General features: G+C 32.6%; 1 pseudogene across 1 annotated transcript in view; it reads right to left on the reverse strand.

The window, feature by feature from the left end:
* Positions 1-15,429, reverse strand: part of LOC143246617 (cell adhesion molecule DSCAM-like) — a 43,702-nt pseudogene that overhangs the window by 16,807 nt on the left and 11,466 nt on the right. Inside the window, exons 5-8 of the transcript XR_013026077.1 lie at positions 11,538-11,685; positions 10,540-10,688; positions 9,062-9,193; positions 7,185-7,352 (exon numbers count right to left, since the gene is read on the reverse strand). The product of XR_013026077.1 is annotated as a cell adhesion molecule DSCAM-like (transcript). The remainder of the gene's footprint in view (positions 1-7,184; positions 7,353-9,061; positions 9,194-10,539; positions 10,689-11,537; positions 11,686-15,429) is intronic.

The following is a 15,429-nucleotide window of genomic DNA, read 5'->3' on the forward strand; positions in this document are numbered from 1 at the left end:
AATGTACAGGTAAAACACAGTGATGTGATGTGTAATTATATACAGGAATGTACAGATAAAACACAGTGATACAATGTGTAATTATATACAGGAATGTACAGATAAAACACAGTGATACAATGTGTAATTATATACAGGAATGTACAGGTAAAACACAGTGATGTGATGTGTAATTATATACAGGAATGTACAGGTAAAACACAGTGATGTGATGTGTAATTATATACAGGAATGTACAGATAAAACACAGTGATACAATGTGTAATTATATACAGGAATGTACAGGTAAAACACAGTGATCCAATGTGTAATTATATACAGGAATGTACAGGTAAAACACAGTGATCCAATGTGTAATTATATACAGGAATGTACAGGTAAAACACAGTGATACAATGTGTAATTATATACAGGAATGTACAGGTAAAACACAGTGATGTGATGTGTAATTATATACAGGAATGTACAGGTAAAACACAGTGATGTGATGTGTAATTATATACAGGAATGTACAGATAAAACACAGTGATACAATGTGTAATTATATACAGGAATGTACAGGTAAAACACAGTGATGTGATGTGTAATTATATACAGGAATGTACAGGTAAAACACAGTGATACAATGTGTAATTATATACAGGAATGTACAGGTAAAACACAGTGATCCAATGTGTAATTATATACAGGAATGTACAGGTAAAACACAGTGATCCAATGTGTAATTATATACAGGAATGTACAGGTAAAACACAGTGATCCAATGTGTAATTATATACAGGAATGTACAGGTAAAACACAGTGATCCAATGTGTAATTATATACAGGAATGTACAGGTAAAACACAGTGATACAATGTGTAATTATATACAGGAATGTACAGGTAAAACACAGTGATCCAATGTGTAATTATATACAGGAATGTACAGGTAAAACACAGTGATCCAATGTGTAATTATATACAGGAATGTATAGATAAAACACAGTGATACAATGTGTAATTATATACAGGAATGTACAGGTAAAACACAGTGATGTGATGTGTAATTATATACAGGAATGTACAGGTAAAACACAGTGATGTGATGTGTAATTATATACAGGAATGTACAGGTAAAACACAGTGATGTGATGTGTAATTATATACAGGAATGTACAGGTAAAACACAGTGATGTGATGTGTAATTATATACAGGAATGTACAGGTAAAACACAGTGATGTGATGTGTAATTATATACAGGAATGTACAGGTAAAACACAGTGATGTGATGTGTAATTATATACAGGAATGTACAGGTAAAACACAGTGATGTGATGTGTAATTATATACAGGAATGTACAGGTAAAACACAGTGATCCGATGTGTAATTATATACAGGAATGTACAGGTAAAACACAGTGATCCGATGTGTAATTATATACAGGAATGTACAGGTAAAACACAGTGATCCGATGTGTAATTATATACAGGAATGTACAGGTAAAACACAGTGATGTGATGTGTAATTATATACAGGAATGTACAGGTAAAACACAGTGATGTGATGTGTAATTATATACAGGAATGTACAGGTAAAACACAGTGATCCGATGTGTAATTATATACAGGAATGTACAGGTAAAACACAGTGATCCAATGTGTAATTATATACAGGAATGTACAGGTAAAACACAGTGATCCAATGTGTAATTATATACAAGAATGTACAGGTAAAACACAGTGATCCAATGTGTAATTATATACAGGAATGTACAGGTAAAACACAGTGATCCAATGTGTAATTATATACAGGAATGTACAGGTAAAACACAGTGATGTGATGTGTAATTATATACAGGAATGTACAGGTAAAACACAGTGATCCCATGTGTAATTATATACAGGAATGTACAGGTAAAACACAGTGATGTGATGTGTAATTATATACAGGAATGTACAGGTAAAACACAGTGATCCCATGTGTAATTATATACAGGAATGTACAGGTAAAACACAGTGATGTGATGTGTAATTATATACAGGAATGTACAGGTAAAACACAGTGATGTGATGTGTAATTATATACAGGAATGTACAGGTAAAACACAGTGATGTGATGTGTAATTATATACAGGAATGTACAGGTAAAACACAGTGATGTGATGTGTAATTATATACAGGAATGTACAGGTAAAACACAGTGATGTGATGTGTAATTATATACAGGAATGTACAGGTAAAACACAGTGATGTGATGTGTAATTATATACAGGAATGTACAGGTAAAACACAGTGATGTGATGTGTAATTATATACAGGAATGTACAGGTAAAACACAGTGATGTGATGTGTAATTATATACAGGAATGTACAGGTAAAACACAGTGATGTGATGTGTAATTATATACAGGAATGTACAGGTAAAACACAGTGATGTGATGTGTAATTATATACAGGAATGTACAGGTAAAACACAGTGATGTGATGTGTAATTATATACAGGAATGTACAGGTAAAACACAGTGATGTGATGTGTAATTATATACAGGAATGTACAGGTAAAACACAGTGATGTGATGTGTAATTATATACAGGAATGTACAGGTAAAACACAGTGATGTGATGTGTAATTATATACAGGAATGTACAGGTAAAACACAGTGATGTGATGTGTAATTATATACAGGAATGTACAGGTAAAACACAGTGATGTGATGTGTAATTATATACAGGAATGTACAGGTAAAACACAGTGATGTGATGTGTAATTATATACAGGAATGTACAGGTAAAACACAGTGATGTGATGTGTAATTATATACAGGAATGTACAGGTAAAACACAGTGATGTGATGTGTAATTATATACAGGAATGTACAGGTAAAACACAGTGATGTGATGTGTAATTATATACAGGAATGTACAGGTAAAACACAGTGATGTGATGTGTAATTATATACAGGAATGTACAGGTAAAACACAGTGATGTGATGTGTAATTATATACAGGAATGTACAGGTAAAACACAGTGATGTGATGTGTAATTATATACAGGAATGTACAGGTAAAACACAGTGATGTGATGTGTAATTATATACAGGAATGTACAGGTAAAACACAGTGATCCAATGTGTAATTATATACAGGAATGTACAGGTAAAACACAGTGATCCAATGTGTAATTATATACAGGAATGTACAGGTAAAACACAGTGATACAATGTGTAATTATATACAGGAATGTACAGGTAAAACACAGTGATACAATGTGTAATTATATACAGGAATGTACAGGTAAAACACAGTGATACAATGTGTAATTATATACAGGAATGTACAGGTAAAACACAGTGATGCGATGTGTAATTATATACAGGAATGTACAGGTAAAACACAGTGATGCGATGTGTAATTATATACAGGAATGTACAGGTAAAACACAGTGATGCGATGTGTAATTATATACAGGAATGTACAGGTAAAACACAGTGATGCGATGTGTAATTATATACAGGAATGTACAGGTAAAACACAGTGATGCGATGTGTAATTATATACAGGAATGTACAGGTAAAACACAGTGATACAATGTGTAATTATATACAGGAATGTACAGGTAAAACACAGTGATGTGATATGTAATTATATACAGGAATGTACAGGTAAAACACAGTGATGTGATGTGTAATTATATACAGGAATGTACAGGTAAAACACAGTGATGTGATGTGTAATTATATACAGGAATGTACAGGTAAAACACAGTGATGTGATGTGTAATTATATACAGGAATGTACAGGTAAAACACAGTGATCCAATGTGTAATTATATACAGGAATGTACAGATAAAACACAGTGATCCAATGTGTAATTATATACAGGAATGTACAGGTAAAACACAGTGATGTGTAATTATATACAGGAATGTACAGGTAAAACACAGTGATCCAATGTGTAATTATATACAGGAATGTACAGATAAAACACAGTGATGCAATGTGTAATTATATACAGGAATGTACAGGTAAAACACAGTGATCCAATGTGTAATTATATACAGGAATGTACAGGTAAAACACAGTGATACAATGTGTAATTATATACAGGAATGTACAGGTAAAACACAGTGATACAATGTGTAATTATATACAGGAATGTACAGGTAAAACACAGTGATGCAATGTGTAATTATATACAGGAATGTACAGGTAAAACACAGTGATCCAATGTGTAATTATATACAGGAATGTACAGGTAAAACACAGTGATCCAATGTGTAATTATATACAGGAATGTACAGGTAAAACACAGTGATACAATGTGTAATTATATACAGGAATGTACAGGTAAAACACAGTGATACAATGTGTAATTATATACAGGAATGTACAGGTAAAACACAGTGATCCAATGTGTAATTATATACAGGAATGTACAGGTAAAACACAGTGATCCAATGTGTAATTATATACAGGAATGTACAGGTAAAACACAGTGATCCAATGTGTAATTATATACAGGAATGTACAGGTAAAACACAGTGATCCAATGTGTAATTATATACAGGAATGTACAGGTAAAACACAGTGATCCAATGTGTAATTATATACAGGAATGTACAGGTAAAACACAGTGATCCAATGTGTAATTATATACAGGAATGTACAGGTAAAACACAGTGATCCAATGTGTAATTATATACAGGAATGTACAGGTAAAACACAGTGATCCAATGTGTAATTATATACAGGAATGTACAGGTAAAACAGTGATCCAATGTGTAATTATATACAGGAATGTACAGGTAAAACACAGTGATCCAATGTGTAATTATATACAGGAATGTACAGATAAAACACAGTGATACAATGTGTAATTATATACAGGAATGTACAGGTAAAACACAGTGATCCAATGTGTAATTATATACAGGAATGTACAGGTAAAACACAGTGATACAATGTGTAATTATATACAGGAATGTACAGGTAAAACACAGTGATCCAATGTGTAATTATATACAGGAATGTACAGGTAAAACACAGTGATCCAATGTGTAATTATATACAGGAATGTACAGGTAAAACACAGTGATCCAATGTGTAATTATATACAGGAATGTACAGGTAAAACACAGTGATCCAATGTGTAATTATATACAGGAATGTACAGGTAAAACACAGTGATCCAATGTGTAATTATATACAGGAATGTACAGGTAAAACACAGTGATACAATGTGTAATTATATACAGGAATGTACAAGTAGGACAAAATGATGCGACGTGTAATGATAAAAAGGAATATAAAGGTAAAACACAATGATGCAATATACAACAATAACAAGGAATGTAAAAGTAAAACTAAATGATGCAATGTATAATGATTCAAAATAACAGTTACAAAAAAAGGAAAAAAAAAACATGAAAAATTAAACATACATAACAGAGAATAAAGGAAGTGAAAGCCAAGAAGAAACACCAGTCACAATTAAGACACAAAATGAAGTAAGGTAAAAAAAAATTATAAAAATGAAAAATAAACATACAGATATGTAGACTTAAACAGCACAAAAAGGAAGGGTATTACAGGACTATAAAGAAAACAGAAAAATTTAAAACAAATAAAACTCATACTTGAATACATACAAAGATAAATATTTAAAGAGGAAATCAGAAAAACTCACATTTAATATTATTATTTTTACACAATTCTAATAAAATGTCTTTTCCCAGTTTCAAAATTTGAATAAAATAGAAATAATTACTTACAGAGTAAAAAATCAAAAATGCAACAAGACTAGAAAACAGTCTAACAGACTCAAAATGTTACTACTGTATGTTACTGCATCAACTTCAGATTATCTATATTGTGCTAACCACGGGTATTGCAACTGGGTTTTAGCTGAGCCATTGGAGACATATAAAGAGAAACTTGAAAATATAAACAAAGAGGAAAAAGATAAGTCAATAAAAATGCAAGAAGCTATGAAGATAAGAAATTAAACTAATGCAAATAGGAAAAGATACACAAGTAACAATTAAACTAAAACAATGAGAAGATAAACATTAAACTTACACAAACAGGAGGAGATAAACATTAAACTTACACAAGCAGGAGGAGATAAACATTAAACTTACACAAGCAGGAGGTGATACACAAAGGTAACAATTAAATTACCACAAACAGGAAAAGATAAACAAAGTAACAATTAAACTAAAACAATCAGGAGAAAGTAAACATTAAACTAACACAAACAGGAAAAAATAAACAAAGGTAACTATTAAACTAACAAACTAAGGAGAAGATTTGAGCAGAAAGAAGAGGGACAAAGGGGACAACAAAAGGGGAAATGCTCTTTCGAGGACACTTTTCTATAACTAAGCACAGTAAGATATGCACATCTAGTCATTATTCGAAAGGATTAGGCCTAAAAACAATGCTATGGTTTCAATCAGTATTATATTCTTGTGAAGTACATCTTGGATAAACAGAAACTTTATTTTACCTGTATCACAACAAACATAAGGTGTTTTAAAGGAGTAATAGACACATTAAATGTTTTAAAATTAAGAAAACAAATTACAGAATCGGACAGAAAGTACATCATTAATAATGGTTTAAAATATATGGTGGTGCAACAGTTGCACTGCAGAGGAATTTTGATGAATCAATAAAAAATGTAATTACTTTTTTGTTTAATAAAGTAAATGTTCAAATTATTAACCATTAACTTTGAAGCATGTAATATAAAAACAAGTATTAAATTTTTGTTTATTAAATGTTCCAGTTGCCAACCATTAACTTTGAAACACACAATACACAAAGAAATTATTACTTTTTCTATTTTATTAAAACTTCATATGAGGCATGACTTTTGTGCCACCTTTTACTGAATAATTAAGAAACATGTTTGTTTGCTTTGCATGGTGAGTGGAAAGGGGCAAAGTTATTCACTTTCTGTACAAAGTTGCCCTCAAATCTGAGCTGAAAGAAGACAGCTACTCAACAACACCAGTTATTAACTCTTGATCAATTCCTGTCCGAGTGAACAGTCCAATTTCACCATCATTGTAATGGTGTACGTGCCTCAACTTGCAGAGCACCTTATTGGTGCAATGTAACATGAACCACAAACATTCACATTCATATTCTGAGCACGCTAAGTGATGCCTACCACTAAGAAAACAATTGTTTTTTTACCTTCTTCCTGAGTTATGAAACTTCTGGAATCAGTTGGGTTTCCTTGACCTACTTCGTTTACTGCCATGACCTTTACATTGTAGAAACTACCAGGATGAAGGTCTTTCAGCAGTGCTGAAGTCTCTGTCGACGAGACTGGTTGTTCTTCCAGACGTAGTGGAGTGCCATCTAAAAGAAAACAAACAGATATGATTTGCTACGATGCATAAATCGTTTAAAGAATTGTGTAACTTTTTAAACAATCAGCAGAGAAACTCCAACTAATATTTTCACTCTGCAGACTGCAAAAACTCATGACTGAACTTACCCGAAATTAATAAACAAATATCTAAACTCATTCATATCATATATAAAACTTATCTTGATCTTAAAAGCTAAGAGGGTTTCTCATAATCTAACCCATATTCAATACCCATATAACCATCAAACTTATTGTAAAATGATGGATAAACAAACAGCTTCACTACTGAAACTTATTCACACAAATATATTTGTGGGTTAATTTAGTAGGAGATTTTTTTTTTGACTGGCTCTTCAAAGTTTCTTATGTTAGAGTCTATTAGCTAAAAAATTAGGTGTGTTACAAAACTGTAACGACTAACTGTTGTATGAATTTGCTTAGATGTTTTAATTATTTCAGAAGGTAGAGTAGCACCTCAAGTCTAAAAGGATTACCGGTGTCATGAAACACTGTGACGACTAACCACTGTTTGCCGACCACGCGCACACTCCATAATGCTGCACGTTAACCTCTGTGGTCGAGAGCACATTGAGCCTGCATCTGAATTCTTATTTCTAAAATAAGTTTGGGTTACATGATAGTAATAACAGGGTTTTTAGCAACACGACACCAGAAACTGAATTAAGTGAGTACCTCTGTAACCAAGTTCAGCATCACACCGTGCACCAAGTTAGACTACACAACACCTCCAGGCATCATTCGAACACAGAATTATTTCTCATACTTTAAGACGTCCATGCCATACTAAGCCACTATTATTACAAAAACGACTCTAGGAAACATAAAGTATGAAGAAACTAATAAAGTGGCCATACACTGTAATTCTTTATATTATGCATTACTTACTTATAACAAAATGACAAAAATGTAAAGGAATTTTATTTTCTACTAATATAACTAATGGTTGTATTCTATGAAAACTTGCACTTAGTACAGCTAAACATGATTATAAAACCAAAAAAAATGTATTTTCAAGAGTTCTAGTTCTCAAAATTATCCAGATAGTGTTGACAATATCAAATGATAAAATAATATTGAGCATCCATGATATCATATTTGTCTAAAACACCCATTCTGTTACTATAAGTTTATTTATATGTACTTAGAATAAAATATATATATATATATTACATATATGTGATTGTTTGCATTGTAACTCCTCTGAGACAATATCAACCAAACTTTGTATATAAGCACTATTAACAATGGGGAATGTCCTAAGGAGGTCAAAACTGAACTTAACCTCTATTTATATTTTGTAAGATCTCAAACAATCTTAGACAATGTTGAATATTCTAAAAAGATTCAAAGTATGAAAGTTGCTGGACTGTTTCTCAAACAACCATGCTTTTCTTACAGTCAATAAGATGTTGGGAGTTCAAGGGTGGAATCACTTCAAAGACTATTTGTTGGTAGATGGAAAACAAACTTCAAATGTTGTTTATGAAGAAATTTTGTTATAATTTTGAGATAAACTTTATGTTCAAGTTATTACTTTAAAAAATATGACTGCTGTTAAACTTACGTTGTTTCAACTAAGTTTAAACATTCACCGTCAGTTGACAGGTGTTTCAGCTTGTAACTAAATAAAACAGAAGCTAATTTAGTGTTTGGCAGAAGCAGTAAGATACAGTACCTTGATCTCTCCAGTAACGGATGATGTACTTTAATATGGGGCTGTTTCCACTGTAAGGAACTGTCCAGGACAAAGATACACTTCTTGTCCACACCTCTTCAATTCGAATATCTGAGGGGCTATCAGGTACCTCTATAGAGAAATAATCGTTCAATTTATGTTCCTTTTTATTCACTTACAGCTCAAAGTTTCTCAAAATAATTATTATTCAGAGTAATATGCTGACATTATACAAGACTGAATGGTCTAAAACTGGATTCTTTGTCTTATCCTGTTATTGGTTGTGTTATTTTTCATGAACCGACACTTCAACAAAAAGATTTAAAAAAAAATCTAAATTCTCAGCTTTAAGAGAAGCAACTGATAGTTTATGTAATAACACTAATCTCAAAAACACAGCAAATATCGAATAAACTGATCTGGTGATTCGACTATAGTGTTATAACTTATTATGATATACACGGGCTTACTGTTTAAAATCACTGTTGCCAGTATAATATTTTGAAACCAAAAATCTTTACTAATTTTGGTGGAAATGTCTTCAGATTAATCTGCAATGCAACAGAGACAATCTAATAATATAACAGCTTGCAGTTATCCCAAGGATATAATAGTAACCTTGGACTTGACATGGTTCGACAATTAATTTAGTACTATGTTCAAGAAAAATTTAAAGTAGAGTTCAAACAAACACACACTCTAGTTTGAGAAAAAAGTTTCTTGATGTTTTTAGTTTAGTTCAAGGAAGGTTCGATATTCCTGATGAGAAAAGATTCATTTATCCTCAACAACTTGCCAGGGCTGAGGAAACCACTGTATGTTATTAAATTAAACTGGACTATCATAAAACATGTGCACTTGAGCACGTGCTTGATCTGTTAAAAATAACCTTTTAACAATGCTAACTGAAGCAAACTTGTATTAACAGTGCAGCATCTGACAGCTTTAACTATAAAATTTCTTTCAGGATTAAAGTTAGGATTAACAAACCCATTACACACTAGTTGTTTGGAGCTACAAGTATCATTATACACACAAATCTGCACATGCATATGCACACACATATTAATATTTTATCCAATATTTCTTATCATTTCATTATACTAAAAGCTAACATTTTTTTATTTGTTCGTTTCTTTTCCAGAGGAAGTCACATTAGACTATCTGCTATGCCCACCACAGGGTGTCAAACCCCAGATTTTAGTGTTGTAAGTTCATAAACTTACTGCTGTTCCATTGGAAGGTTTTTGTATAAACTGCAGGAAATCAAATCCAGGATTTTAGTGTTGTTGGTCCATAAAAACTACTGATTTATCATTGGGGCCTATAAAACCAAAGCCAACATATTTGTTAATGAATTTAAAATTATTTTCCACTAAGCATTTGTTTGTCTCCATTCTTAACATAAATTAATGAACCTCTTAAAAAAAAAGACTGTAATATCTATGATATAGTTAACTTGAAATATCTTTGCATACCTAAAACAAGTAACTTAATATTCCGTTTATCTTTCCCCGATGCATTCTCGGCTTCACAAGTGTAAAGTCCATTATCATTACGATTCACGGCATAAATCCGGATCTCCGACCGAGTCCCATGCTCTCTCGTTCTGTCATATATTTGGTATCTATTAGAAAAAAGTTTTGGAAATGTTTACAAGCTATTCTTGACAGTTAGGATACAAAATATCAATTTGCACACAAAATTCGGAGACAATGACCAACTGATTCGTCAGCACGTAATATTTATCAATGTCATGTAAGACACTGTTATCAAAACAAGTTGTTCTATTAATAGTTTCATATTTTTCTTAATTTTTCCACTGTATATCGAAAGATAGATGTGACATGCTATTTATACACATCTATAACACGAAGTCACAGAGGAAAAATTAATTAAAAAAGAAAATCTTTTACAACTAACTTGTTATTATAATAGTTTTAGGCCCATTGCATTTATAACAATTTCAGGCTTAATGCTTCTCCAATATTTCTCTGTCTTTTGGTGTCTAAACCATGAGCAATGTGAGATACATCTTCAAATAGTTCACAATCTAAAGTGCAGTTTTCTCCAGCAAACTTATCTTACCCATCTATTAGATGCGTTTTTTTTCCTTTGGATATATTTAATATTTAACAGAAGAAATATTTCAATAACACAGACGTTTTTACATTTTTATTAGTTTAGCAAAATTTATTAAACTTGCAAATTGAACAAATAAAAAAAAAATTAAACTCAACAAACAAACAAAACGAAATTACGTTTCCTCTGAGTAGGTGGGTTTGGCATTTTATGGCGTAAAGCAACTAGGCTATCTGCGCCGTTTCGTCAGTGAATATAAGAAATACTGATACTCCTTTATACTGTAATATAAACATTTACTCTCACTACAGTATAAACATTTTTCCCCAAGCTATTAACTGAATCAATACAAATAATATCAAAAGTAGCGACTAACTGTTAATAACTACGTTACCTGACATTTTCTGTCGTAGACAAAATAACCTTGTCTTTCAGCCAAGTAAACATCATAGGGTTATCACCATGAGCGTTACACATCAAATTAGCAGTTTCCTCATGTCTCACCCGTTCCACTGCGAACTTCTGTTCAAATGTGACTGGAACTGTAATGTATTTTAACATGTTATACATGATTTAGATTTGTGCTTTGTCCAATTGTTAATATGATATCCTTAACTGTGTTTACTTCTCCCGTTAATGCCACTTTTATCGAAAAGAACAAGAAACATTCGTTTCATTGTCAGAAGATTTTTGTCTTTTTCACTCGTTAGGTGGTGTTTAAAATCGGCACGAAAATTACTTTTATTACACTTATTATTATGATTAAATTTAGATATATTTTGAAGCTTTAAATTCAACATTAAGTATAAAATATTATTCCATTAGAAGTTAGAGCTTTTACAGTAAGGAAGAATATTTTTTAAAATAGGTACCACGTTTCGATCGCAACGTCTTACCTGTTGTTAAAATATTCTACTATAAAAGCTGCAACTTATAATTAACTAATACTTACGATCAACGCTTAAAATAAAATCAAGCAAACTGTATACGATTTTTTTTTTTTTTTTGCAATAGATTGTTTGTCTGCGAGGAAAACAACATAAGGCTATTTGCTGTATTTACCGAGTAGAATCGATTTGGTTGGGTTTGTTTTCAATTTCGCGCAAAACTACACGAGGGCTATTTGCGCTAGTCGTCCCTAATTTTGTAGTGTAAGACCAGAGGGAAGGCAGCTAGTTATTACCACCCACCGCTAACTCTTGGGTTACTCTTTTACCAACGAATAGTGGAATTGATCGTAACATTATATCGCCCCCACGGTTGAATGGGTGGACATGTTTGGGGTAATGGGGATTCGAACCCACGACCTTCAGATTACGAGTCAAATGCCTTAACCACCTGGCCATGCCGGATCGTGGGGAATCAAACCCCGAATTTTAACGAAATATGTCCGTAGACTTACGACTGTCCCCCTGGGTACAATTTTGTGATAACAGTTTATTTTCATAAATAACAAATTGTGTGGATATAATTTCCATAAAAAAAATTACATTATATTATTATTATTTACAAAGCAACAGAAAAAAATACATTATTAAAATGACATATGTCAGCTTTCTCAGTAAATATGAAAATCTAAACCAAAATACATACAACGAAACGCAATTACTGGCGAAATTAACACTGATGATAAAGGACTAGTTTAATACAAGTTAAATATTTCGGGTTTTAATTTGATGTTTTTTGACATTATGTAACCTAAAAATGAAGTATGATTTAATGACATCTTTTATCAATGACCATCCGTAGACATGCCAGAGGTAAGTTTAAGGAGTTAAAATGCTAATTTCTGAGTTTGAATTTCCCCAATGGGAAGAGTAAAGATAGTTCACTGTCTAGTTTTCACTAAACAAGGGTTCGGATCCCTGTCACACCAAACATGCTTGCCCCTTCAGCCGTGGGAGCGTTATAATGTAACAGTCAATCCCACTATTCGTTGGTAAAAAAGTAGCCCAAGAGTTGGCGGTGGGTGGTGATGACTAGCTGCCTTCCCTCTAGTCTTACACCGCTAAATTAGGGACGGCTTGCGCAGATACCCCTCGTGTAGCTTTGCGCGAAATTCAAAACAAACCAAACAACTAAGATAACAATAAGAATTATCAGTAATAAATAAAATCCTATGTGTAACTTTTCACTGAGATAATACTTTATACCATTCAGGAATCAAGCAATTCCAAATATATCAATATCCATATCAACCAAAATATTGGTTTAAACCACACATAAAACTAAATGTTATTTTCAGTTTTATAAGTGTTACAGACACTTTAAGGTCCGGATTTTATTACAACCTGCATTACTGATGCCTATTTGTGTAGTCCTAATTATTGAAAATAATTTATCTGATTTTTAATTCAGTTGTTAAGACAACTGACGCTTTTAGTTAAAAACAGAGCTAACAATTTTCAATTAAGCCACTTTCACAAATAAAAACCATTCAAGGGAAAAATTTAGCCATCTTATAGCCTTTCAACGTTGTTGTGAGACAAATGATTAGATGTGTATTAACACAGTGGCGTGAAAACAAGTCGGTCATTCATATCTATTACACACGTGTGAAACTTTCAACGTTCCTCTGCACACGAATCTACGTCTGGGAAGATGTTCAACGAGTTCAGATTGTTGACTCAAACTTACGTTACTAGATGTACTTGTACAAGGTCCTCAAGAGTGTCCTGTTTCAAGAGTAAATAACACCCAAAGTACGAGTAATAAATAGTTTAATTTTTTGCTTTTGAAATGCATGTCATAATGTATCGTAGCCTACATATTGCATAATTCTTCTCGTGATTCATGGCATGTGGCACTGTCATTACGACAGTGAAAATTGCAACATTAGTCTCTCTTATGTAATGTCATCTTAGTGGCTACTGACTCAATCACTGACTGACAATACACTACTGTATAGTGATTCGAGGGTTAAAACAGATGTCCCTTATAAGCGGTCTTTGGTCCCCTTTAAAAAACATTTTGTAGAAACTTCCAATTTTTGACAAATAAATGTTAAATGCAGGTTAATTTGATAATAATACGGACACTTTTAGCGAGTTTCCTAACCATACTTACCTCTTTGGTTTATACTACTTCAGAGGTTAATAAAATAAGTAAAAACATTTAAGATATTGTGAGGTTATTTTGGACAATATTAAATTTCAATATTTGGCAAAAGTTTCTTTAAAACCGAGTTTGAAGTATGAAAGACTTTTAAGCACTAAAATACGGTGGAAGTGAAACAAGTTTCTCTAAACCAATCACCGTGCGTCTAACAAGTTTCTCTAAACCAATGACCGTGCGTGTAACAAGGCTCTCTAAACCTATCGCCGTGCGTGTAGGCCCCTTTGTTAATATATCGTGGGGTCTACTGAGGCAGTTACTAAGCCTCTGTTTCAGTGATGACGAGAAACCCACTTGTTGAGAAATTTATATGCAAAAACGGCTCGTTTGGGCTGAGAAAACACTTTACATAGAAGAGCGAACAACGTTTCGACCTTCTTCGGTCATCGTCAGGTTCACAAAGAAAAAGGTCGAAACGTTGTTCGCTCTTCTATGTAAAGTGTTTTCTCAGCCCAAACGAGCCGTTTTTGCATATAAATAAGCCTCTGTTTGCTCCAGAGTCAATTTGTATGCATATCTTAGAGTATATTAGCTAATCTACAGTTCTTGAGGGGGAGTTGTGTACTTTAAGTAAGATGACCTGCGTGCTCTTGTATTACTACAGTTGGGAAACTATTGAAATTCGTTCGCTGCCTTCAGTATCCATCTGGCAGCCAGATGTGGTGTAATATGACTTATTTTCTACAGGAATTACATCTTCCTATATTTTACTGATACTGTTCCACGAATTACACGTTCCATTATCTTACTGATTCTGTTCTACGAATTACATCTTCCAATATTTTACTGATACTGTTCCACGAATTACATCTTCCAATATTTTACTGATACTGTTCCACGAATTACATCTTCCAATATCTTACTGATTCTGTTCCACGAATTACATCTTCCAATATTTTACTGATACTGTTCCACGAATTACATCTTCCAATATTTTACTGATACTGTTCCACGAATTACATCTTCCAATATTTTACTGATACTGTTCCACGAATTACATCTTCCAATATCTTACTGATTCTGTTCCACGAATTACATCTTCCAATATCTTACTGATTCTGTTCCACGAATTACACCTTCCAATATCTTACTGATTCTGTTCCACGAATTACACCTTCCAATATCTTACTGATTCTGTTCCACGAATTACACCTTACACCTTCCAATATCTT

This window comes from Tachypleus tridentatus, chromosome 3 (genome assembly GCF_004210375.1).
Source record: "Tachypleus tridentatus isolate NWPU-2018 chromosome 3, ASM421037v1, whole genome shotgun sequence".
NCBI lineage: Eukaryota > Metazoa > Arthropoda > Merostomata > Xiphosura > Limulidae > Tachypleus > Tachypleus tridentatus.